The sequence below is a fragment of the Chelonia mydas genome, chromosome 3, assembly GCF_015237465.2.
Source record: "Chelonia mydas isolate rCheMyd1 chromosome 3, rCheMyd1.pri.v2, whole genome shotgun sequence".
In the NCBI taxonomy this organism is placed as follows: Eukaryota; Metazoa; Chordata; order Testudines; family Cheloniidae; genus Chelonia; species Chelonia mydas.
In genome coordinates, this window is record NC_057851.1 from 109,534,657 (window position 1) to 109,558,718 (window position 24,062).

The 24,062-nt window shown below is 42.0% G+C and overlaps 1 protein-coding gene across 10 annotated transcripts in view; it reads left to right on the top strand.

Moving 5' to 3' along the window:
- Positions 1-24,062, top strand: part of TAB2 (TGF-beta activated kinase 1 (MAP3K7) binding protein 2) — a 147,012-nt gene that overhangs the window by 10,955 nt on the left and 111,995 nt on the right. The window lies entirely within an intron of this gene.

Here is a 24,062-nt window from a genome sequence, read left to right on the forward strand (position 1 = left end):
GCTGCAGGCTGTCTTAGAAACAGAAGCATTGGGTCAGCGCAAAAAAAATAAGGTTTCATTTATGGACACTAACTTTTTTCTGGCTTTTTAAACAGGTTCCTGTAACTCAATGCCTGCTGCAGAGATATTCAGCAGATTAGTAAATAGATGCTCTTGTCAGGCACATGACTGTATCTGATATATGGCTTGAAAAATCTCTTCACTTAGGCTGAATAGGAAGCTGTTCCAGTTGTCTGCCATCAACTTCTGCAGAATATAAGGTTTCATATAAAATAAAGTTTCTATTCCTTTCTGGTTACAAAGATAACGTACCAAGTGTGAACCAAAGTTGTGCTGTCTCCTACGTTTGCAGAAGTCTAATAAGGTGCCTCTGCTCCAATTTGCTTTGCCAAACTACAACAGTGTGATATGAACAAAATCGGTCAGTTTCAAAGCTGCTATTGAGAGCACTAACCAGCAACACTTAAACTGATAACAGTTTTGTGCTGCTATTGATTTACACAGATTTTTAAACCGTACAAGGGGTAGACACAGAAGCTGTTCACTGAGAGAAGAGGCTAGGTGAGGAGACACTCCTCTGGCATCAGCCAGAAAGTTGAAGGAGAGTAAAGTAGTAAAGAATGATACAAGACCCAGTAGCAGCCAGGTCACACTGTAGTTAAGGATGGAAATAGTGCAATCTTTAGGGACTGGAGATGGCTGGGGCATTTCAAATGTATCACTGTGTGTGTTTCACATACAGGGTTCAGGGACTGTATCCTGTAGGATCCCAGCGTTCTTCTCTTTCCCAGCAACAGGGAGGATGGTTGGCTTTTTGTAAGGCATTATTCCTGAATGTTGGTGCCCCACCTTCCATTTCAGAGTAAAATCCTAGCCCCATTGAAATCAATGGAGGTTTTGCAATTTACTTCAGTGGGGCTAGGATTTCACCATGGGTCTCCAGCTTGCTTAGAAGGACATAGCAAATTCCAGGACATTAGGAAATGAGTAGACTGGAATAAGAGAGAAGGAAAGATTTGTAGGATGAGTTAGAAAATAGAAGTACAGTTTGTAAATAGAAATACCTTTTTTTTAGGGAAAAGAGAAGACAGTTAAAGCAAGAGGTGTAATAAGTGGGACTAGGTGAAGAGTGTTTGCAAAGATACTTCAATGTCATTAGTATTGAAATGCTTTTTACAGTATTCAACCAGCTCTTCAGCTGGTTACATAATATTTGAGAAAAAAGAAAAGGAGTACTTGTGGCACCTTAGAGACTAACCAATTTATTTGAGCATAAGCTTTCGTGAGCTACAGCTCACTTCATCGGATGCATACTGTGGAAAGTGTAGAAGATCTTTTTATACATGCAAAGCATAAAAAAATACCATAATATTTGAGAGTTAATTACAAGATACTGGTGAAATTCAGTGAATAAAAATAGTGCTATTCGATCAGCTATATGAGTTTAATTTTGAAAAAATATGAAGTAGACAGTTGATTAACTTGTTAAAACTAAATATAGATTACAAAGTGTACAACTATTGTGTCCTTTAAATCGCTGGATAGGGATTGTCTCTGTGCATTGCCTTAGGATCATGGCAGCACAGGTATCCATCCTGGCTAGTAGGTTTAGACTTCAGGTTAGCAGGTATTAAGTGGATTTTTGTCAGACACATACCTAATGCAGGTGTCTAAATGTGTATAAATACCTTTTAGAAAGGCACACTCTGTCGTGGATATGTTTAAGGTTAATCAAGCCTTATCTGGATTCTAAAATTTGACTTCAGCTGTTTCCTGGCAGAGTAATTGGCTGCACTACAATTGTAACAAGATTATACTTAAATTTTTACTTTGACTTTTAGTTTCAAGGAAATTCCCTATAACCTTCAGTATCTGGAAGTCAAACTAACACATAATGGTACGAGCAGAGTTGATGAGGGCTGCAAGCTTCCTTCCTGTTGAAACTGGCCAGCAGACCAATACAAACTGTAGCTTGTGTTTTCTTCAATGCAGATCCAATGGCAACTCTGCAGAATGTGTTTTCCACTCACCAGCAATGAGCAGAAAGTGCTTGCCAACACAAATGAGTATCCTGAAATCTGCAACGTTTCTCCACAGAATACAGTTCTCACACTGAAACAGTTATTTAGCCAGAAAAGTAGACAGGAGTAAGCTAGCATGAGTTATTGTAAAACTAGTTTTCTGGTTTGAAGTCTGTTGGGAATCACAAAGAAATGGCAAAACAATATTTCAGTTTTCTGTCTTGGGGTCCCCAGTGATGCTCCCTGTTTGTGATCAAGGCAAGATATTACTTTAGGTTGTCATGCTAATGAGTATGGTAAAATGCTCTTTGAAGTCAGCAGTTTTAACAATATGATATGTAAACTTATATAACTTTATATTTCCCAACACGCTAATCTTTCTGAATTTTTTCTATCATTTCTGACTTTTTTTTTAGTTTGGTAGAAGTATAGCATTGCAGCTTTAATTGTACCTTTTGAACTTAAGGATTGTATGCTTGCTTATATTGAGGATTTTATCATAAATAGGGCTTTATGCTTGATCCCCTTATCTCTACCTAATTTATCAAAAGGCTTTGTATTATTAGAAGAAATAATAAACTTTTTCCTTTTATCCTTTTGTTCCAGAAAAGAGAAGAAAATCTTCTCTTATCATAAAATTATAACATAAGCACAAAGTTTTATTCATACCTTTGTTCTTGCCAGTTTCTGTGGAAAAAGTCCACATCTGCATTTTTAAATTAGCCCTGCCCATAATCCACATTTTAGTATTTTTGCAGGGAAAGCATTACAAAATTGGAATGGGTGAAAATTTGAGTCCTTCTCAAATATGAGGTTAAGTATAATCCTGTGCCACTTTATCTGCATAAAATTGGTCCTCTGCTCTTCTAAAAGTTGGACAGATTGTGTTAACTGAGGATCTTTTGGCTTTGTTACATGGTAGTATCCTATATCTGTGTTTCAGTTGTGAAAAGAAAATATCCAGCCCTGCAACTTTACTTGTCTCTCATGAAATTGTTGAGAACTGCCCCATATTTGATCATAAAAATGAAGTTTTTAGCTTTGTATTTTTAGCTTCCTGAAAACATTTGGTGCCTTGCCATAGCTATGATGGGGGGAAAAAATTTAAAAATTTTTTTGTGTAAACTAGAGAGAGTAACAAATAGCTAGAATTTCACAATTGTTAATTGTACTTCGATGAAAATCCTTGGAAACTTCAAATTATTTTACAGATGTTAATCACTGTGTCTATTTTGAGGTATTTCACAGATGCCTATTACCTTGATATCTATGCATCAGACTTAATTATTTAGAAAACACAAAATTCCTGAAGGTGTAGTGGTGGGGTTTTTGGGGGGGGGGGGGGGGGGGGGGGGGGGGGGAGAGGTTTAACAGTCTCATTGTTCTGAAGTGTGTGTGTTGGGGTTTTTCTTACCAAAAAAAAGGGGAGAAGTTATTACTTGAGAGAGGTTTTGTTGAAAAGGTTAGGTGACAGGGCCACATGTATTCCATGATTACATGACTGTAGAATCCACCCTTTACCACAAAATCATGCTCTAGAATCAAAAGTTGCATTTAAAATTACATTTTTAACCCATGTTGCAGAGAGATCTTTCCAAATGGGAAGAGTATAAATTGAAGCATAATTGTCTTTCAGGGGTTTTAAACAACATGGAACAATAGCTGCAAGAGACGTGAACTGCTCACAATTATCACAATAGGGTATTAACTCTCTAGAATCTAGTTATGACAATTTAAATTTTGACATGGTTAGTTATTACTGCTGTCGATTAATCGCAGTTAACTCACGTGATTAACTAAAAAAATTAATTGTGATTAATCGAAGTTTTAATTGCACTGTTAAACAATAGAATACCAGTTGAAATTTATTAAATATTTTTGGATGTTTTTCTACATTTTCCAATATATTGATTTCAGTTACAACACAGAATACAAAGTATACAGTGCTCACTTTATATTACTTTTGATTACAAATATTTGCACTGTCATTTTTACAGACACAAGAAATAGTATTTTTCAGTTCCCCTGATACAAGTACTGTAGTGCAATCTCTTTAACGGTAAAGTACAAATGTAGATTTGTTTTTGTTACATAACTGCACTCCATAACAAAACAATGTAAAACTTTAGCACCTACAAGTCCACTCAGTCCTACTTCTTGTTCAGCCAATTGCTAAGAGAAACAAGTTTGTTTAGATTTGCGGGAGATAATGCTGCCCGCTTCTTATTTACTTGCCTTATATTTTCTGGATTGAAGTAGCATACTTGCTTGTGAATGGTATCTTCTGAAATACCACTTTCTGATCCTTTTTAACAGAAGAATATGTTCTCATGTGGCAGGTGTTGAGAGGAGAAAAGACGAGTGCCTTCCATGAAAATCTTCGCTCAATGTTGAGCTCAAGTATTTATAACAAAATTTGATTGGGGCTGAATGGTTCGGTTGAACTTCTTGCCTTATGGCTCAAATCCTGTTTTAAGTCACTGGCAAAAATGAGGGTAGTCTCATCCTAATTCTGGTTTAAGGTTTTCCTTTCAGTTTTTGGGGGGATGAGAATTGGGACTCCCATCCTTCAGTATTTTTAAAAGAGGGCAGGAGATTCTAAAGCTTCTCGAGGGAAACATTTCAGGTTTTTCCCTTTTTTGGCTATTTATCCTAGTACTTCCAGTGTAACTAGAATGGCTGTAGTTCCCAAATCCGTGTATGGTGTTACATAAACACCTCAGAACTGATAGTATTTTTGAAGCTATTTACCCCTCAGTGGAGCTAATTTCTGTGTTAAAGATAATCCCATTTGTGAGTTGGGAAAATACCTGTGTATACTTCTATATATAAAGACATAGGACTACACTCAGGATTTATGTGATACAGAAACAAGACTCTTTGCATCTCTGTTCCCAGTGGTGGCATACTATAGTATCACCTGTGCTCTTGCTTAGAATCTTTCCTGCTTCAAGTCCTACCTTTTCTCTCTGGGGTTGCCCACATGGAGACTGGAGCCTGGTCTACACTGAAAACTTAAATTAACATAGCCATAGTGCTCAGGGGTGTTTTCTAAAAATAAAAATCCATACCCCTGAACGCGGATGCTGTGCTGACCTGACCTTTGATGTAGGTGCAGCTATGTCAATGGAAGAATGTTTTCGTCAACCTAGCTACTGTTTCTCGGGAAGGAGAAGTTTCTATAGTGATGGGAGAAACACCTTCATCTCACTCCAGGGTTACAGCAGCATAGTTATGCTGATATAGTACGCCTATAGTATAGACGTGGTCTGTGTGTGTACCAAGCCAGAGTGTAAATCTACAGCACGCTAGTCTGCTCTACACTAAGTCACTGCGAGTACAACTACACTGCAATAAAAGATCTGCAGCACGGCCCTGGTTGGCCCATGTCTCTTGACACAGGCTTGGGTTGCAGGGCTAAAAATTGTAGAGTAGACTCTCAGGCTGGAGCCTGGGCTCTGAAACCCTGCAAGATGCTGGGGTCTCAAAGCCCTGGTTCCAATCTGAGCCGGAACATCTACACTGTAATTTTTAACTCTGCAGCCCAAACTCTTTAAGCCTGAGTCAGTTGACCCTGGCTCTGAGACTCAATGCCTCAAGTTTTTTTTTTTTTTTTTTTTTTTTTTTTAAATTTTATTGCAGTGTAGACCTATCCGTATGTGTCTCTGGCTCCTCTGGGATTTTCTATCAACTTTATTTGTTTGCTTTGCTTTGTTTTTTTTTTTTTTTGGTCTCCCACATACTCTTTTTTTGTGTTCTCACACTAAATCATTCTCCCATAACCAGTCCCATGTGCGTAGGTGTACAAATGCTTAGACTAGCCTGCCATGGCAACTCTTTGATTGGTGGATGGTGGTGTGGGCAACTATCCTTACCCAACTGCCACCTCTTTCTTGGACTGAGAGGGAAACTTGAGAGTTAGGTAACTGCCAGGGTTGAGGAAGGAGTGGGAGGCCCAGAGCCTAGGAAGGAACTATCCTGTGTGTGAGGAGTGGGCTTTGAACCTCAAGAAGAGCTGCTCCCTTCCAACTGTGTCCATTTGAAAGGGGCTAAGGAATCCATAGCGGAGAAGGAGCTGCAACTGTGGCTAGTGAGGGGAGAGGTGGTCCTCAGGGAAGAACTAGAGCAACAGGCACATCAGACTTTCTACACTAGAGAATTTAGACCAAGAAGCAGTTCCTGTCTGAAAGGTTTCTGTTTTATAGTAACCTAATACAGAATGCTAGAGAAAAGGAAAGTTGATAGACTGGCAAGGTATAGCAGCATTGGACAGATTTGCTGCCCGTGCAGTGTGCTGCTGGTCTTGGCTGTAGCTTTCTTATGGTCATCCTGGGCAGAAGTTCAAACCCTTCATACATTCTTAGCACAGTGAGAGAACACAGGATCATGCTTAGCTTTTCCATCTTATCCAATGTTTGTTGTCTATTTTTTCCTCTGATTTTTTTAATGTTTTGCTTCCCTTGTGTTAACTTTTAATCCTTTTTAACTGTCTAACTGCCTGTTCCCTCTGTCTCACCGCCATGTGATGCAGCATCTTTGTTTTCTTTAGACCTGCTGTTCCCTAAATCAATTATTAATTTTGCAATAGCACCTAGAGGCCACAGTGTGCTAGGCATTATAAACCATATATAAGAAAATGTTGCTGCCCCAAACAGTTTCCATGGTAAATCAGTGATGTTCACCTGTTTCATCCTGAAGGCAGAACATATTTCAAAACACAAATGGCCACAATTTTACCCTTTCTTAGCTTGCTCAGTGAGCCAAAATTCAGTGTCTCGTTTCCTGCAGGGGGAGAAACTGATGAGTTAGGTAGCTCTTTGCAATCCTGTTTGCTTACAAAAAGTGTACAGTCTGTTTTCCTGAACATAGTAGAAATCAAAGAGGTGGCAGTTTCTTTGCTCACTATTCCAAGCCTTTTTCCAAAAAGCTCTATTGGCTTTCTCTCAAGACCATGTTAATAGTGTTTTTCTTGCTGTTTCTTGGTTTTCCTGCTGCCTTCTGTCTCCTTCTGAGTTCTGACTCTCTCAGACCTCCGCTCAATTATTCCCACCCTGTTTGTGTGTGCATTCAGACCCCAGAGGAGACCCCTCAGACTGCATGGCTCAACTCCTTCTCCTGTCTGGCTGTGCTGACCTATTGGGGCAGTAGTTTCCATTGTTTCAGCTGTTGATAAACAAGGAGGCATTTAGCCTGAATGGAAGGTGGTTATGTTTGTGACATGGCAAACCAACTAACCTGTGTATGACCCATAACAGCTTAATAGGAGGCATTGCAATTGTAATCAGGACAATTCACTTGTGTGGATATTAAAGAATATTAGCCTAGCAATCTCCAACCCATTCGCTTTGTATCGATAAGAATAATTACAAAGTGTATTTGTCTTTTTCCAGGAGCTGGAATACCTAAAGGGGACTGTATTTTAGCTTCTTGTTAACCAGTGTGGTGCTACAGAAGCTCATTTGTTACTGGTTTGGTGAATCTAATTATAGAATAAACCACCAGTTTTTGGGTTGTCTGCCCTTTTTCTTGCAGTGTGCCCTGAATGGTTAGCGGTGGTCCATTCTAAGCACTGGTCACAATGTTGACCAGCTTCGGTGAGCTTTTTGACTGCCCACAAATCAGACAGTTTGCCGGGAATAATCCAGCCTGTAGCATAATAAATATTTTGGGGCAAATTCTCTTTCCTGAAACTACCCATAAGTCTTCTGTTGATGATTCCCCTGGCTTGGGTGAGTCCCCAGTAGGTGGAGAGCCAGCGTAGTTGGCTTCTACACTTCCCTTTCCACAGCCTCTGGTGCAGAGGGTATGTTAGGGAGCAAGTAGAGAGGTTGCTGTGCTCCTGCTATCTCTATGCTAGGAACACTGTACTAGTGTAGGCAAGGCCATCCTGGGACGAATGCAGCTATACCAGCAAAGCTACACTTTGTATTAGTGTGGTAAAACCAGTCCTGGAAGTGAAACCAGCTACACTAGGAGCTTTTGTTAGCACACTATCACAGTCAGGGATCACACCTCTCCATACTCCTAACTGACAGTTATGCGACCGAAGTCTGTAGTATAGACTGGCTTTTACCTGATATATGGTCTCTTGGGGACAAGTTAGAGCAGCCCCCAAGCTGTTTTAACCTGATCTTGGTCTGGGGGAGAAAATGAGGCGGCTGTAGTTTAGTGGTTACTTCTCTACTTCTCTTCTACAGCTCTTCTCCCCCAGCCCGGGCAGCCCTGGATAGCTGCGTTGAGAAGGAGAGCCATTCTTTGCTGTATCTCCCACAGGTTGGCAGGGAAGTAGACGATGGAGCAGTCCTGCTCTCTTCTCTCTTACTTGAAATGCAGCAAGTAGCCTGCAGTGGCAGCTCTTGGGCAGCTGCAGCAGGGAAGGGGCCGCCTCTGCTTGGAGCACTTCTCATTCACCGTGGGTGAATGGGGACTATAAGGGCAGCGTTGGGGGGCAGTGCCCCACCTTTAGCCTGTAGCCACAGGGCTGATTCAAACAACTCAGCTTAAAAATTGTAGGACATCGTTCAGGGAACACATTTTCAATTCATAATAGAATTGAAATTTTTTGCTCAATACAGTTGCCTTTTAGGGACACAGGTTAAACACCACTGATGTCCCCCCGTCAGTCTTCACTTCCTCAGACTAAACAAACCCACTTTTTCAATCTTTCCTTCTAGGTCATGTTTTATAGACCTTTAATTTTTCTTGCTCTCCTCTGAATTTGCTCCCCAGTTTGTCTACATCTTTCCCAAAGTGTGGTGCCCGGAACTGTACACGTGCTACTGGAGTTGAGGCCTTATCAGTGCTGAGTAGAGTGGAAGAATTAATTCTTGCTTACAACGCTCCTACTAATACATCCCAGAATGTTGTTTGCTTTTTTTCCCCCAACAGTATTACATTGTTAACTCATATTTAGTTTGTGATTCACTATAACCACCAGATCTTCTGTAGTACCTCTTCGTAGGCAGTCATTTCCCATTTTTGTATTTGTGCAATTGATTATTCCATCGTAAGTGTAGAGCTTTGCATTTGTCCTTCTTGAATTTCATCCTACTATGTTTATTTCAGACCACTTCAATTTGCCAAGCTCATTTTGAATTCTAATCCTGTCCTCTAAGCACTTGCAGCCCCTCCCAGCTGGGTATTATCTGCGGACTTTAAGTCTACTCTCTATGCCAGTATCCAAATCCCTTATGAAGTTATTAAATAGAACTGGACCCAGGAAGGATCTCTACAGGACCCAACTGGATATGTCCTTCCAGCTTGACTCTGAATCTTTGATAACTACTCTGAGTACAGTTTTCCAACGAGTTGTGTATCCATATTATAATATGTTCATCTAGGCTATATTTCCCTTGTTTTTTTTATGAGGTCATGTCAGACTGTATCAAAAGTCTTATGAAAGTTGAGACCTATCACATCTACTGCTTTCTCCCTATCCACAAGGCTTATTACCCTGTCAGAGAGCAGTGTTGCCAACTCTAGTAATTTCATCACAAGACATGTCATATTTAGTATTTTTCTTAAAACTATAGTTTCTAGATTACTTGAGAATTTCAGTTTTCACTTAGTTTCTACCCCTTACTGTTCAAGAGAAGATCCTGAAAACGTGACATCTCTTGGTGGTGGGGGTGGGGGGGGGAGCAGAAGGCAAATAGACTCCTATTTATTTATCTAATCATAATTGTTGAGGGGCTGTGATTTTCAAAGAGTTGGCTTGACAATAGTGAGAAGGGACTTGGGGATGCTATGGGGAAAAGACAAAGCAGATGGAAAAAAGGGAAAAGGAGGAAGGGAAAAATGGAGATGAGCAGAAAGTCAGGTGAGCTTTGAAGGGGTTGTGAGGGGCAATGTGGGAGAGAGGGTGAAGCAAAATGCTAATCAGAACTCAGGAAAGAATGTCATAAACTTTCGGAAGTTGGAATCTGACATTGCCAGAGGCTAGGAAGGTGTGAGGGTGTGCTGCAACCTCTGCTGTCAGCTGCTTCTGGGGACAAGTCTTTGGCTTCTATGCTGGCTTTGCCCTTTGAGTTTCTCCTCTGAACCCAGTTTGTAGGCGGGGACTACATGAGGCCTACTACCCATTTTCTACAGAACTTTCAAGAACTTTGTCTCCATCATTAATTTCATTTTGTTAGACAGAAGTAGTTGACAGTGTTTTAGGTAGCTTGAATAACACTAGAGGAAAAGAATCACTGCTAGTGTCACTTTCTTTTCTCTCTGCCTCCTTTTTATTTGTTCTCCTTTTCTGATACCTTTAACAGAAAAAGAAAATGATCACTTTACATTGTCATGACCATGTCACTTACACAGCAGCTCTTTCTTATTTATGCTTTGAAACTGAATCAGAATATATTATTATAATCAGCTTCAAATTGCTACAGATTTTGGGCAAGTATAATTGTGCAAGTGCATTTGTGATTGAAATGGGAATTCTGCAATATTTTCATAGCTGACTAAATAACAAAATGTGGACCCGAGTAAATGTGCCATTACTGCAATTCTGTGCCAAATTTAAGGCTTTGCGATTTGTATACATTGGTTCATTGAGTTCACTGACCTCACCGTTCAGTCCATTTGGCATGCTCAGTTCAAGGGAGTCCCAGAATTGGAATTGCGCGGTTGTTTCAGGTCAGGATTGAGGTGCATTGGTAGAACTGTTTGAGAATGTGTTCATAGTGCCTTCGTGCAGTATACATGGGCTAAATTAATGTTAATGAGCCTTATGTTCATTCGAAACTTGAAGTACTTCATGTTCTCAACTCTTTTTAAGATTAATATAGGATAGTGGAAGGATATGAAAGTTCAGAATCTGTTTTCTGTTCTCTTCAGCAGATTGATATACGATAGCAAACTCATTCAGTTTCCTGACAAACAGTCTAAGTTGTAAAGTCGCTGAAGAGTTCAGCTGTTGAACTTAATGTCTATTTGGCTTCTCATAAATTAAGTATTTTAGGCAATGTCAAGTTTTACGCAAATGATGTAAGAAGAGTGAGAATTGTTGAAAGGTACTTGAAAAATCAACTAAACCTGTGCACTTGGAAGGGCCGAGGCGAGTGTTTAAATTTATTCATTAGGAAGTGTGAAACTCAAGGTGTACCTGGGGAAAAATTGTTTAACACTTCTATGGTGGTTTTGAGAAACCAAACCTTGATGTGCTTAGGCTGAGTGATGATTTTCTCACCTTCTGCTTTTGGAAGCAGCATAAACATGATTACTTAAATGTTTGCTCAGAATAAAATTAAGCAGTGGCAACTTGGCAGTTTTATTTGTAGTTAGCAAAATGCTATTTACTCTGTAGCTGTCTTTTTTTTATAAAGAGAGAGAAACTGTGTCCATATGGCTCATTGGTGCAGTCTGAGTTCACATAACAATTTCTCACCACGTGAGATATACTGAAAATAATTTTATAAAATAACATTTGTCCTTTCTGAGCCAAATGCTGTGGCTGCCATCATACTGAAAATGCAGTATAGTTGTAACTGTGTCAGTCCCAGGATATTAGAGACAATGTGAGCGAGATAATATCTTTTATTGGACCAACTTCTGTTGGTGAGAGAGACACTATATCTGACCTATCAGCCCTCATTGTCAAAGGAAACTTGCACAGCACTTTCAAAAGACTAGTATTACTCTGCTAGACAGCAAAAATCATGGTGCGAACAGACACTGGATTTATGGCTTATTACAACAATCTGAAACCCACTAACCTCCTTTTTCTGTTCTATGACTGCAGAAGTGTTAATGGACCTCTCTACTATGAACAGTCCTTTAAAACATGTGCTAACTACTTATGTTAAACAATGTTACTCCTTGCGTTTTGCTATGATGGTGGGAGTTCCTTTCCAAGATCTGAAGAAATCCCTGTGTGTCTTGAAGCCGTCTGTCTCTGTCTGTCTGTCTGTCTCTCTCTCTAATGGAAGCTGGTCCAGTAAAAGATATTTCCTCACCCTTGTCTCTCTAATATCCTGCTGAAAAGGCATAATTTGTTAAACTAGTTGTACAGAATCTCCATGTTAGTAATGCTAGTATATTTTCTATCTTTTGAAGGACTAAACCTATTGTGTTGGTGAAAACACTGGAAGCCATTAGCACTCCCATTTCACCTGAACTGGTTGGAATTTTTTGTAATATTCTATAATGTAAAAAAGGCCTTAACATAGTAAGATTGAGGCTCGATCTGATCTCTTAGGCCCCATCTCATAAGAACGGTCATACTTGGTCAGACCAAAGGGCTATCTAGCCCAGTATCCTGTCTTCCAACAGTGGCTAATACCTGGTGCCCCTGGGGGAATGAACAGAACAGGTAATCACCGAGTGATCCATTCCCTGTCGCTCATTCCCCGCTTCTGGCAAACAGAAGCTAGGGACATCATTCCTGCCCATCCTGGCTGATAGCCATTGAATGTATCTAGTTCTTTTTTGAACCCTGTTAGTCTTGGTTTTCACAACATCCTCTGGCAAAGAGTTCCACAGGTTGACTGTGCATTGTGTGAAGAAATCCTTCCTTTTGTTTGTTTTTAAACCTGCTGCCTATTAATTTCATTTGGTGGTCCCTAGTTCTTGTGTTATGAGAAGGAGTAAACGACAACTCCTTATTTACTTTCTCCACACCAGTCATGATTTTATAGACCTCTATCATATCCCCCCTGAGTCATCTCTTTTCCAAGCTGAAAAGTCCCAGTCTTACTAATCTCTCCTCATGCGGAAGCCTTTCCATACCCCAAATAAAAAAATCCCCAAAAAGATGTATTAGAATTGGAAAAACTACAGAAAAGGACAACAAAAATGATCAGTGGTTCACAAAATGAAATTAATAGGCAGTAGGTTTAAAACAAAAGCATAATAGACAAAAGGTTTAAAACAAACCATTTTGAAGCACTTGGAGGAGAGGAAGGTGATCAGGAACAGACAACATGGATTCACCAAGGGCAAGTCATGCATGACCAACCTGGTTGCCTTCTGTGATGAGATAACTGGCTCTGGATATGGGGAAAGTAGTGGACATAATATATCTTGACTTTAGCAAAGCTTTTGATACGGTCTCCCACAGTATTCTTGCTGGCAAGTTAAAGTAGTATGGATTGGATGAATGGACTATAAGGTAGATAGAAAGCTGGCTAGATTCTCGGGCTCAACGAGTAGTGATCGACGGTTCGATGTCTAGTTGGCAGCCGGTATCAAGAGGAGTGCCCCAGGAATTGGTCCTGGGGCTGGTTTTGTTCAACATCTTTATTTATGATCTGGATGATGAGCTAGATGGCACCCTCAGCAAGTTTGCAGTTGACACTAACCTGGGGGAAGAAGTAGAAATATGACGGAGGGTAGAGATACGGTCCAGAGTGACCTAGACAAATTGGAGGATTGGCACAAAAGAAATCTGATGTTCAACAAGGACAAGTGCAGAGTCCTGCACCTAGGAAGGAAGAATCCCATGCACTGCTACAGGCTGGGGACAGACTGGTAAAGCAGCAGTTCTGCAGAAAAGGACCTGGGGATTACAGTGGATGAGAAGCTGGATGAGAGTCAGTAGTGTGCCCTAGTTCCCAAGAAGGCCAATGGCATATTGGGCTGTATTAGTAGGATCATTGCCAGCAGATCGAGGCACTGGTGAAGCCACATCTGGAGTATAGCATCCAGTTTTGGGCTCCCCACTACAGAAAGGATGTGGATAAATTGGAGAGAGTCCAGCAGAGGGCAACAAAAATGATCAGGGGGCTGGGACACGACTTACAAGGAGAGGCTGAGGGAACTGGACTTGTTTAGTCTGCAGAAGAGAAGAGTGAGGGAGGATTTGATGGCAGCCTACAACTACTTGAAGTGGGGTTCCAAAGAGGATGGAGCTCGGCTGTTCTCAGTGGTGGAGGATGACAGAACAAGGAACAATGGTCTCAAGTTGCAGCGGGGAGCTCTAGGTTGGATATTAGGAAACACTATTTCACTAGTAGGGTGGTGAAGCATTGGAATGGGTTACCTGTGGGGGAGCTGTGTGTGTGTGTAATCTCCATCCTTAGAGGTTTTTAAGGCCCGGCTTGACAAAGCCCCGGCTGGGATGATTTAATTGGTGTTGGTCCTGCTTTGAGCTGCTGAGGTCTCTTCTAACCCTAACCTTCTATGATTCTTCTAAGTATTTCTTCACACAATGCACAGTCAACCTGTTGAACTCTTTGCCAGAGATCTTGTGAAGGTCAAGACTACAATAGGGTTCAAAAAACAACTAGATAAATTTATGGAGGATAGGTCCATAAATGGCTATAAGCCAGGATGGACAGGGAAGCAAAATCATGCTCTGAAGTTTCCCGACCCTGTGTTTGCCAGAAGCTGGGAAAGGGTGACAGGGGATGGATCACTTGATTCATTCCCTATTCTGTTCATTCCCTCTGAAGCACCTGGCATTGGCCACTGTCGGAAGACAGGATACTGGGCTAGATGGACCATTGGTCTGACCCAATGTTGCCATTCTTATGTTCCTATGGTTGAGTTCCACAGCCAAAAGCCCTGCACTGAGTGTCATGATTTCAGTCAGAAGTTGCTACTTGGGCTTCATTAACTAAAATCCTTCATTGAATGTAGCTAACATACGTGGGTACAGGACGAGAGCACCAGTATTTGAAATATTTGGTCTTTAACCTATTTAAGGCTTTAAAGCTGAGGACTGTGAATTGAACTGAGAAATGTATGGGGAGCCAGTGTAGAGGGCAGTGTGTGACAGATTTGGAGCTGCTTTGTAATGATTTATGAATACTGCATGTTGACCTAGTTGTTGAGATATTTACTGTATGAATATATTGGTTTTATTTAATAGGGGGCTGTCAGGAAAAACAAGCAGGAAGAGAGAATGGCTCAAGATAAGCCATATTTTGGGAAACACTTAAAGGATTGTTAAAGGACAGTGACTGAATAATCATGGGAGTTTGCTTGTGAAGTGCATAATAGGATTTCTCATGCATATAGGGATGGTTGACATGGCATCAAATGTGAGTTATTAGACCAAACTAAAAAGTCTAGGGAATGGGGGAATCTGAAACTGAACCGCTCAATTGGTCTCAAATAGAGTCAATGACTGGGGCAAGAGCAACTGTCCAAAAATATGTAAATGTGGGTTTTCAAATTGGACCTCTGGAATTTTGAGCAAGAAGTCTGGGTTGCTGAAATAGTGGATGAGCAGCTAATTGGTTTTGATTTCATTATGGCTAAAACCTGTTTAATCAATACCAGGAAAGGCAGCACTTTTAACATACCTTGTGTGCTCGCGGCGCAGCGCTGGGAGAGAGCTGTCACTGTCTATCAGGGGATAGCTGGGGCACTGTCTACACTGTCTACACGAGAAAGCTGCAGCACTGTAAATTGCCACTGTAGACAAGCCCTTACAAACATCAGTCAGTGGAAATTCCTTGAAGGAGATAGCTCAGGTGAGACACATAGTTTTGTAGGCAACTGATTTGCAGTGAATAAATTGTCTTGCCCCTTCTTCTCCCACCCTCCCACCTAAACCATTACAACACCTACGTGCTGTGGTAGCTTTCCAGCAAGGGAAAGATGGGGAGTGGTTGAAACCTGTTTTGAGACCATTGTCGGGGTGGGGAATCTTAGCTCCTAAAGCTTTTGTGGATCTGAAACAAGGACTGATCCCTATTCATTTGCTGAATGTAGCAGTAAATAGTAAAAAGGAGAAACTGTTTCAGTGGTCAGCAGGGTGTAATTTAGCACTTTCAGAGGTTTTTTTTTTTTGTTTGTTTGTTTTTTTTTAAAAAAAAAGCTCTTGTGACTGCTCCTGTCTTGGCCTATCCATGTTTCAAAACCCCTCACATATTTGACACAGATGCTAGTGCTTACGGTTTGGGGAACAGAATTTTACCTTGGCTCCCTTCCTGAATCTGAGAATGTAGCTGTGGAAGTTGGGGCTGGAAAAATTGTTACAGAGGTGAATTCCCCCATTCCAACAGCATGGTAGGGGCTGCCTCAGCTGGCAAATTCCACAAAAACAGTAGGCATTCTTCAGGGACTGATTGAAAGGGGCCTCTCACTGGTGGTTGAAAGAAAGTCCATCAGGGAGTGAAAAATCACACAGGGGTTTGTTTGGATGGGAATAAAAATCAATTTTGGTTGGTGATGTGGAAACATCTTGACAGAAGGACACTGTACATCTGTAGCTAGTTAACCTTATATCATTTGTAACTTGTTAAAATTTATTTTCTTTCTGTTTGGGATGGATCATTGAGTGTTACCATTTTAAGCTGCATCAGTATGATCAGTGAAGCTGAAATGGGAGTATTGTCATGAGCTGGGTGAAACCTTGTTATGGGTGGAATTAAAGCTAGTTGTAAGAAACACTTAAGGGGACACATCTAAAACAAGTCCTAAAATATCTGCCTGGAAACTAACCCAGTGGAACTCCTGCCCACACTGTGCATTGTGACCAGGTAGGGTGTGTGTGTCAGAGAGAGAGAACAGGAATACACAGATACTGAGAATAGACACCAGCAACAGAGAGACATAGGCAAGAAAGGCAAGCAGTAGCCTGTGAGCGCAGAGTGTGACCATGGGAAAAACTGGAAGGAGTTTTTGGGTCCATTGGATCAAGAGGCTTGCAGCTATAAGTTGTGAAACTGCTTCTTTTTGTTCTTGGTTCCTTCTGTGTTCAGAGAAGCAGAACTTTGTATTTTCCTTATAAATAAAAAAGGTTACATAAAAGAGAATACCAGACTCCCATCAGTTTCTACTTCCAGCTGGAACTCCCCCCGGCACTGAAATTTGACTGCCCACACAGGTTGAAACAGAGTAACTGTACCACAGGATATTGTAACCCAGGGCTTGGTCTAAGACTATGTCTACACTTACACAGCTACAGCAAGAGGTGGTAGCTATGTGGATGGAAGAATTCTTCCGTTGACCTAGCACTGTCTACACTGGGGGTGACATCAGCTTAATTGTATTGTTCAAAGTGTAGATTTTTTTTTCCCCACCCCCTGAGCAATGTAGCTTGGGTGAACTAACTTTTTAGAGGAGACCTGGCCTACAGCTTAGGTCAAGCTAGCTATATCAATCGGGTCTCTGAAAAACTTCATGCCTGGTGTGACATTGTCAACCCAACCTCAGTTGTAGACACACACTTGGAGTGGATTTGCTACAGCGACAGAAAAAACCCAGCTGTCGCTGTAGTAAGTGTCGTTGCATCTGTGCTGGTGGAGTGCTTGTAGTGTTACTCCTGAGGGAATTCTGCACCAGAAATGTAAAAATGCTGAGCACAATATTTTGAAATTCTGCATATTTTATTTGTCAAATAAATGTGGAGGCTCTAGCATGGCAGTGGGGAGCACAGACTACTGGCTGCACAGAGGTGGGAGATCACTCTGCAGGCCTCCACTCCTCCCCACAGGAGACAGACTCGGTGGTTAGGTTGCACCTAACCATGACACAGTGCAAGGGCTGGGCCCTGCCCCAGAAACACCCTGGGGCCCTGCTTTTATGCCAGGTGCAACAGATATGGGCAGGCAGGCTCAGCCTGACAGGATAAAAGTGTGGGGTGAGGGTTCTGTCTGGGGCAATCTGGGTGCAGGCAGCTCAGTGGGGAGTCCGGGGGGAATCTGGATCCACAAGGGCATGGTGCGGGGTTCCAGCTGCAGGGGGAATGGGACTCTGCACGGGAGTCCAGGTGAAGGTGATTGGGGCTCAGTGGGGGTGGGTCTAGTTGTGGAGGGAGGGGGCTTGGTGTGTGGGGGTCTGGGTGCAGTTGGTTGGAGCTCAGTGGGGTGGGGGTCATCTGGGAGGGGGTTCGAGTGCAGCAGGCTCCAGTGGGGTGTGTGGTCTGGATGCAGGGGGAGAGACTCGGCAGGGGTCCAGGTGCAAGGGGAGGGGGTCTGGGTGCAGTGCAACTCTAGATGCTGGGGAGAGACATTGCGGGGTGGGCATTTGGGTGCAGGGGGCTTAGCTGGGGGCTCTGGGTATGGGGGTGGATCTGGAGGCATGGGGGTTGAGTGGACAGGACAGCAGCACCTCCCTGTATAGTGATTCCTCCTCTTGAGGCTGAGGAACTTGGAGAGGGGCATGGAATGCGGAGGTTTCCGGGGGGCACGTCTGACCCTACCTCAGCTGCTCCTTGCAGGGGAAGAGGAAGTCCTTCCTAGCTGAGCTGGGATTAGTAGCTGAGCCCAGCACACAATAGGAGCCACCATCCTGCCCCTTCCTCCCCATTATTTACCTCTCTGCCGGCTGCTTCGGGTGCCCGAAACAACATGCCTGCATTGCTTGGGAGTGGCATAACTGCACTTGCAGCTTCCCTTTGCTTCCCTGTCAGAAGTTACTTTTCTGCAGGAAAGCAAAGAAATTGGCAGGGGACATGAATTCTGTGCATGCACAGTGGTGCAGAATTTCCCCAGGAGTAACTTCGGGCATATCTTCACTAGCAACATTAAAGCATTGCCGTGGCAGCGCTTTAATGTGGCTTGTGTAGTCGCAGCATAGCGCTGGGAGAGAGGTTTCCCAGCACTCTTAAAAAAACTCCACCTCCACGAAGGGAATAGCTACCAGCGCTGGGAGCACAGTGCCAGTTTAGACAAACCCTTAATGTAATCAATACCTTAAGAATGGGAAAATTGCAGAATTTCGCTCCAGGATGGGAAAATGCATGAGACTGGACACCTGAGGGCATGCACTCAGAGACCAGAAAGGGAACAGAGGTGCAGCTAGCCCTGTGACCATAGGACAGAGGACTGGAGTGATGTTCTTACTGGTCTGCTTGCAAGGTGGACAGCTGCATGTTATATACATTACAGCCAGGGTTAGCCCTAAGGTGAAGTGTTGCTGTAGTTTATCCTGAATCTGACAAATGAGGCAAGAATAGCTGCAGGAAGCCATGTAAGATGGTAAATTGTAGTTGCCTGGCTAACCAAGAAAAAAGGCATTTCTGGCCTACCACCTGTATTTGGATGTCAGGAACAGTGATGAGTCTAACTGGACTTGGAGACTGCACAACCTTTACTGCTGGAAGGTAAACATGGGAAGATGGCGTAAATTTAGCCAATTTTCCAAAGTGAACACTTCTGTCTTATCTGGATTAAGCTTGAAGCAGTTGCTTTCCTACTATGTTCCATCCTCAGTTTAGTAGAAAACTTTTGTTTGTTGACAAAGACACACAGTTCTGTATCATCCACATACTGATGTCCTAAAATCTGTAGTCTTGTAATCTCTTCCAGTGAACTCAAATGTTGAATAATAGGTGACAGAGTAAAGCCCTGACGATGAGACAGTGAGGAACTTGTGCTCACCAGAACTCTCTTCTCTTTCCGAAAGACCTCATGAAACTAGCAGAAAACAGCACGCTGCCATGATTAACAATAATATTGTTTCTAAAATAGGAATATGTGCTTTAAAAAAACATAGGTACCATATTCCTGTCATGTTTGAAAATCTAAAAGAAAGTAAATAGCTTGAGTTAGAGCTAATAAAATATCAGAATTTAACTGATGAAAATGCTTTTGTTCTCCATATGCACTTAAATCGTGTTTTCAGTGGATAGCTATCAAACTTCTAAAGATAAGAAAGGTTGATGTGAATGTCACGCTAAAATGGAACTTCAAGGAAGTTATGAAAGTATAATCTTTCTAATCATGGTGTGATGCTGAAATGTTTGATAACCATTTTTTGCTGCATATTCAGGGCAAAGGTCTTATTTTATAGAGGTATATTTGTACATTAGGAATTCCACAGGCCACTGCTTCTGGACATAGGAAGTTTGCACCACGCAGCTAAACATGCATAGCTGCTGTTGGAGACCAAATATTTTATGCAACACTTCTATAGCACTCTTATATGTAAGCATCTCTAAGTGCTGTACAAATACTGTCTGCCTCCCTCCAAACTTGCCTTTTGTTTCCTGCCGTGCGCTCCTCCAGATAGGGAAGTATAATCTTTTACAATTGAGAAAATTAATGCAGTAGAACCTCACTAATTTGCATGAATGTCTGGAAGAGCAGTCCAAATTACTGCAGTATGTGAATTAATGTGTCAATAGACAAAGGATAATGCATGATAGAATATATTTTGTTCATTTATATGACCATTTCAATTTTGTGACATAAAAAAGGATGCTTAAATGAGAATCCACTATCATCTATTAAATCTTTCCTTAAATATGGTTAGCACGGGATATTTTTTGTATATTAGTGAGGTTTTATTGCATTCAGCACTTGGCTGATATATTCAGTCAGAGAATGTCACACTACCTTCTGAGGCTCAGAAGTTGTCATTTATGCAAGACTATACTCAGGCTTTGTATATATTAGAGTATTTGATCTGTTGTGTTTCAGCTGGTAGTATTACATGGATTGAGAACATACTAATAGCCATACTTGGTCAGACCAATGGTCCATTGAGCCCAGTATCCTGTCCTCCAGCAGTGGCCAGTGCCAGATGCTTCAGAGGGAGTGAACAAAACAGGGCAATTTATTGAGTGATCCATACCCTGTCATCCAATCCCAGCTTCTAGCAGTCAGAGGTTTAAGGTTACCCAGAGCATGGGGTTGCATCCCTGACCATCTTGGCTGATAGCCATTGATGTACCTGTCCTCCATAAACTAATTAAATTCTTTTTTGAACCCAGTTATACTTTTAGCCTTCACATCATAGAATATCAGGGTTGGAAGGGACCTCAGGAGGTCATCTAGTCCAACCCCCTGCTCAAAGCAGGACCAATCCCCAATTAAATCATCCCAGCCAGGGCTTTGTCAAGCCTGAACTTAAAAACATCTAAGGAAGGAGATTCCACCACCTCCCTAGGTAATGCATTTCAGTGTTTCACCACCCTCCTAGTGAAAAAGTTTTTCCTAATATCCAACCTAAATCTCCCCCACTGCAACTTGAGACCATTACTCCTTGTTCTGTCATCTGCTACCACTGAGAACAGTCTAGATCCATCCTCTTTGGAACCCCCTTCAGGTAGTATCAAATCCCCCCTCATTCTTCTCTTCTGTAGACTAAACATCCCCAGTTCCCTCAGCCTCTCCTCATAAGTCATGTGTTCCAGTCCCCTAATCATTTTTGTTGCCCTCCGCTGGACTCTTTCCAATTTTTCCACATCCTTCTTGTAGTGTGGAGCCCAAAACTGGACACACCACTCCAGATGAGGCCTCACCAATGTCGAATAGAGGGGAACGATCACGTCCCTCGATCTGCTGGCAATGCCCCTACTTATACATCCCAAAATGCCATTGGCCTTCTTGGCAACATCACTTCCAGGCAGTGAGTTCCACATGTAGATTTTATGTTGTGTGAAGAACTACTTCCTTGTATTAGGTTTAAACCTGCCACCTATTAATTTCATTGCGTGACCCCTGGTTCATGTGTTGTGTGAAGCGGTATATAACACTTTCTTATTCGTTTTCTCCATATCATTCATGATTTTATAGATCTCTATCATATCCAACCTCATTATCTCTCTTCCAAGCTGAACAGTCCCAGTCTTTTTAATTTCTCGTCAGATGGAAGCTGTTCCATACCCCTCATCGTTTTTGTTACCCAACTCTGTATTTTTTCCAATACTAAAATCTCTTTTGAGATAGGGTGACCAGAACTGCATTCAGTATTTAAGGTGAGGGCATACCATGAATTTATATAATGGCATTATGATATTTTCTTTATCCCTTTCCTAATGGTTCCTAACATTGTTAGCTTTTTTGACTACTGCTGCACATTGAGCAGATGTTTTCAGAAAACTATCCACGATGACTCTAAGTGGATTCTTGAGTGATAACAGCTCATTTAGAAGCCATTATTTTGTTTGTATAGTTGGGATTGTTTCCTAAGGTGCGTTATTTTGCATTTATCAACACTGAATTCAACACTGCCATTTTCTTGCGCGGTCACCCAGTTTTGCGAGATCTTTGTAATTTTTCAGTCTCTGCTTTGGACTTAACTATCTTGAGTAATTTTGTATTGTCTGCATTCTTTGCCACCTCACTGTCTACCTCTTTTTTTTCCCCCAAGTCATTTATAAGTATGAGCAGCACTTGTCCCAGTACTGATCCTTGGGGAACCCCACTATTTACTTCTCTCCACTGTGAAAATTGACCGTTTACTCCTATTCTTTCTTCCTATAGACTCATAGGCTAGAAGAGACCATCATGATCATATAGTCTGACCTCTTGCCTGTTGCAGGCCACAGAACCTCACCCACCTCTTAGATAGACCCATAAAATCTGACTGAGTTACTGAAGTTCTCAAATCATGATTTAAAGACTTCAAGTTATAGAGAATCCACCATCTATACTGATTTACAGGTGCAAGTGACCTGTGCCCCAGGCTGCAGAGGAAGGTAGAAAATCCCCAGGGTCTCTGCCAGTCTGACCCTGGGGAAAAATTCCTTCCTGACTCCAGATATGGCAGTCAGTTAGATCCTGAGCATGTGGGCAAGACCCACCAGCCAGACACCTGGGGAAAAAAAATTCTGTAGTAACTCAGTGCCCTCCCCATTTAGTGTCCCATCACTGGCTGTTGAAGATATTTGCTGCTAGCAGTTGCAGATCTGCTACATGCCATTGTAGGTAGTCTCTTCGTACGATCCCCTCATAAACTTAAGCTCAGTCTTGAAGCCTGTTAGGTTTTTTGCCCCCACTGCTCCCGTTGGAAGGCTGTTTCAGAACTTTGCTTCTCTGACAGTTAGAAACCTTTGTTTAATTTCAAGCCTAAACTTGATGGCCTGTTTAGATCCATTTGTTCTTCTGTCTACATTGGCACTTAAATAACTCTTCTCCATCCTTGGTATTTATCCCTCTCATGTATTTATAGAGAGCAATGATATCTTCCCATAACCACCTTTTGGTCAGGCTAAACAAGTCAAGCTCTTTGAATCTCCTCTCAGAAGGTAGGTTTTTCATTCCTTGGATCATCCTAGTAGCCCCTCTCTGCACCTGTTCCAGTTTAAATTCTTCTTTCTTAAACATGGGAGACCAGAATTGCATACACTATTCCAGATGAGGTCTCACCAATACCGTGTATAATTGTATTAACACTTCCGTCTCTACTGAAAGTTACCTCACCTGATTCGTCACATTGGCGGCTCATAGTCCTCTTGTAATCAAGCAATACACCCAGGTCTTTCTCCTCCTCCATCACTTTCTATCTTTTTACCAGTTACTCATCCATGAGAGGACCTTCCCTCTTCGCCCATGACTGCGTACTTTGCTTAAGAGCCTTTGGTGAGGGACCTTGTCAAAGCTATTTGAAAGTCCAAGTACTCTATATCCACTGGATCACCCTTGTCCACGTGTTTGACTCCTCTGAGAACTCTAATAGGCTGGTGAGGCTTGACCGCCCTTTCCAAAAGTGGTCTTGACTCTTCCCCAACATATCGTGTTCGTCTATGCGTCTGATAATTCTCTTCTTTACTATAGTTTCAACCAATTTGCGTGGTACTGATGTTAGGCTTACCTGCTTGTAATCACCAGGATCGCCTCTGGAGCCTTTTTTAAAAATCAGTGTCACATTAGCTATCCTCCAGTCACCTGGTATAGAGGCTGATTTAAGTGGTAGGTTACATACCACAGTTAGTAATTTTGCAATTTCATGTTAATAATTGAGGTACCACCAAGTGTGTGTCCACACTACCTATCTTGAATGATGTGAAGTTCAGATGTAGTTGCCCTCATGTTTGAGAACTGTACTCTTTGACACCTCAGGACAAGCAGAATTGCTAGCTCCACTCCCATCTGTTGCAGCAGGTGCAAAGTAGGGGCATTTCTGGAGATGGAAGTATGGCAGAAAGGGACAGGAAATACTACAGGATCCAAAGTTGGAGTTTGGAGTTCTAGAGGAGCTACAATGGGAGAATAAGAGCCAGGGAGAAGGGATTGGCATTTGAGGGCAATGTGGAATTTCTGTAGAACGCTTTGTCCTCACTGCTGCCCATTTATCCAGAGGTAAATCAGTCTCTGCATTCTCTGTGGATTCAGTTTTCTCTACAGGGAAGGAGCTAGCAGTTTTGGTGCCACTTGTTTCCCCCTCTGATGATTGGCCCCAGACTACCACACTTCAAATTTCCTGCACCCT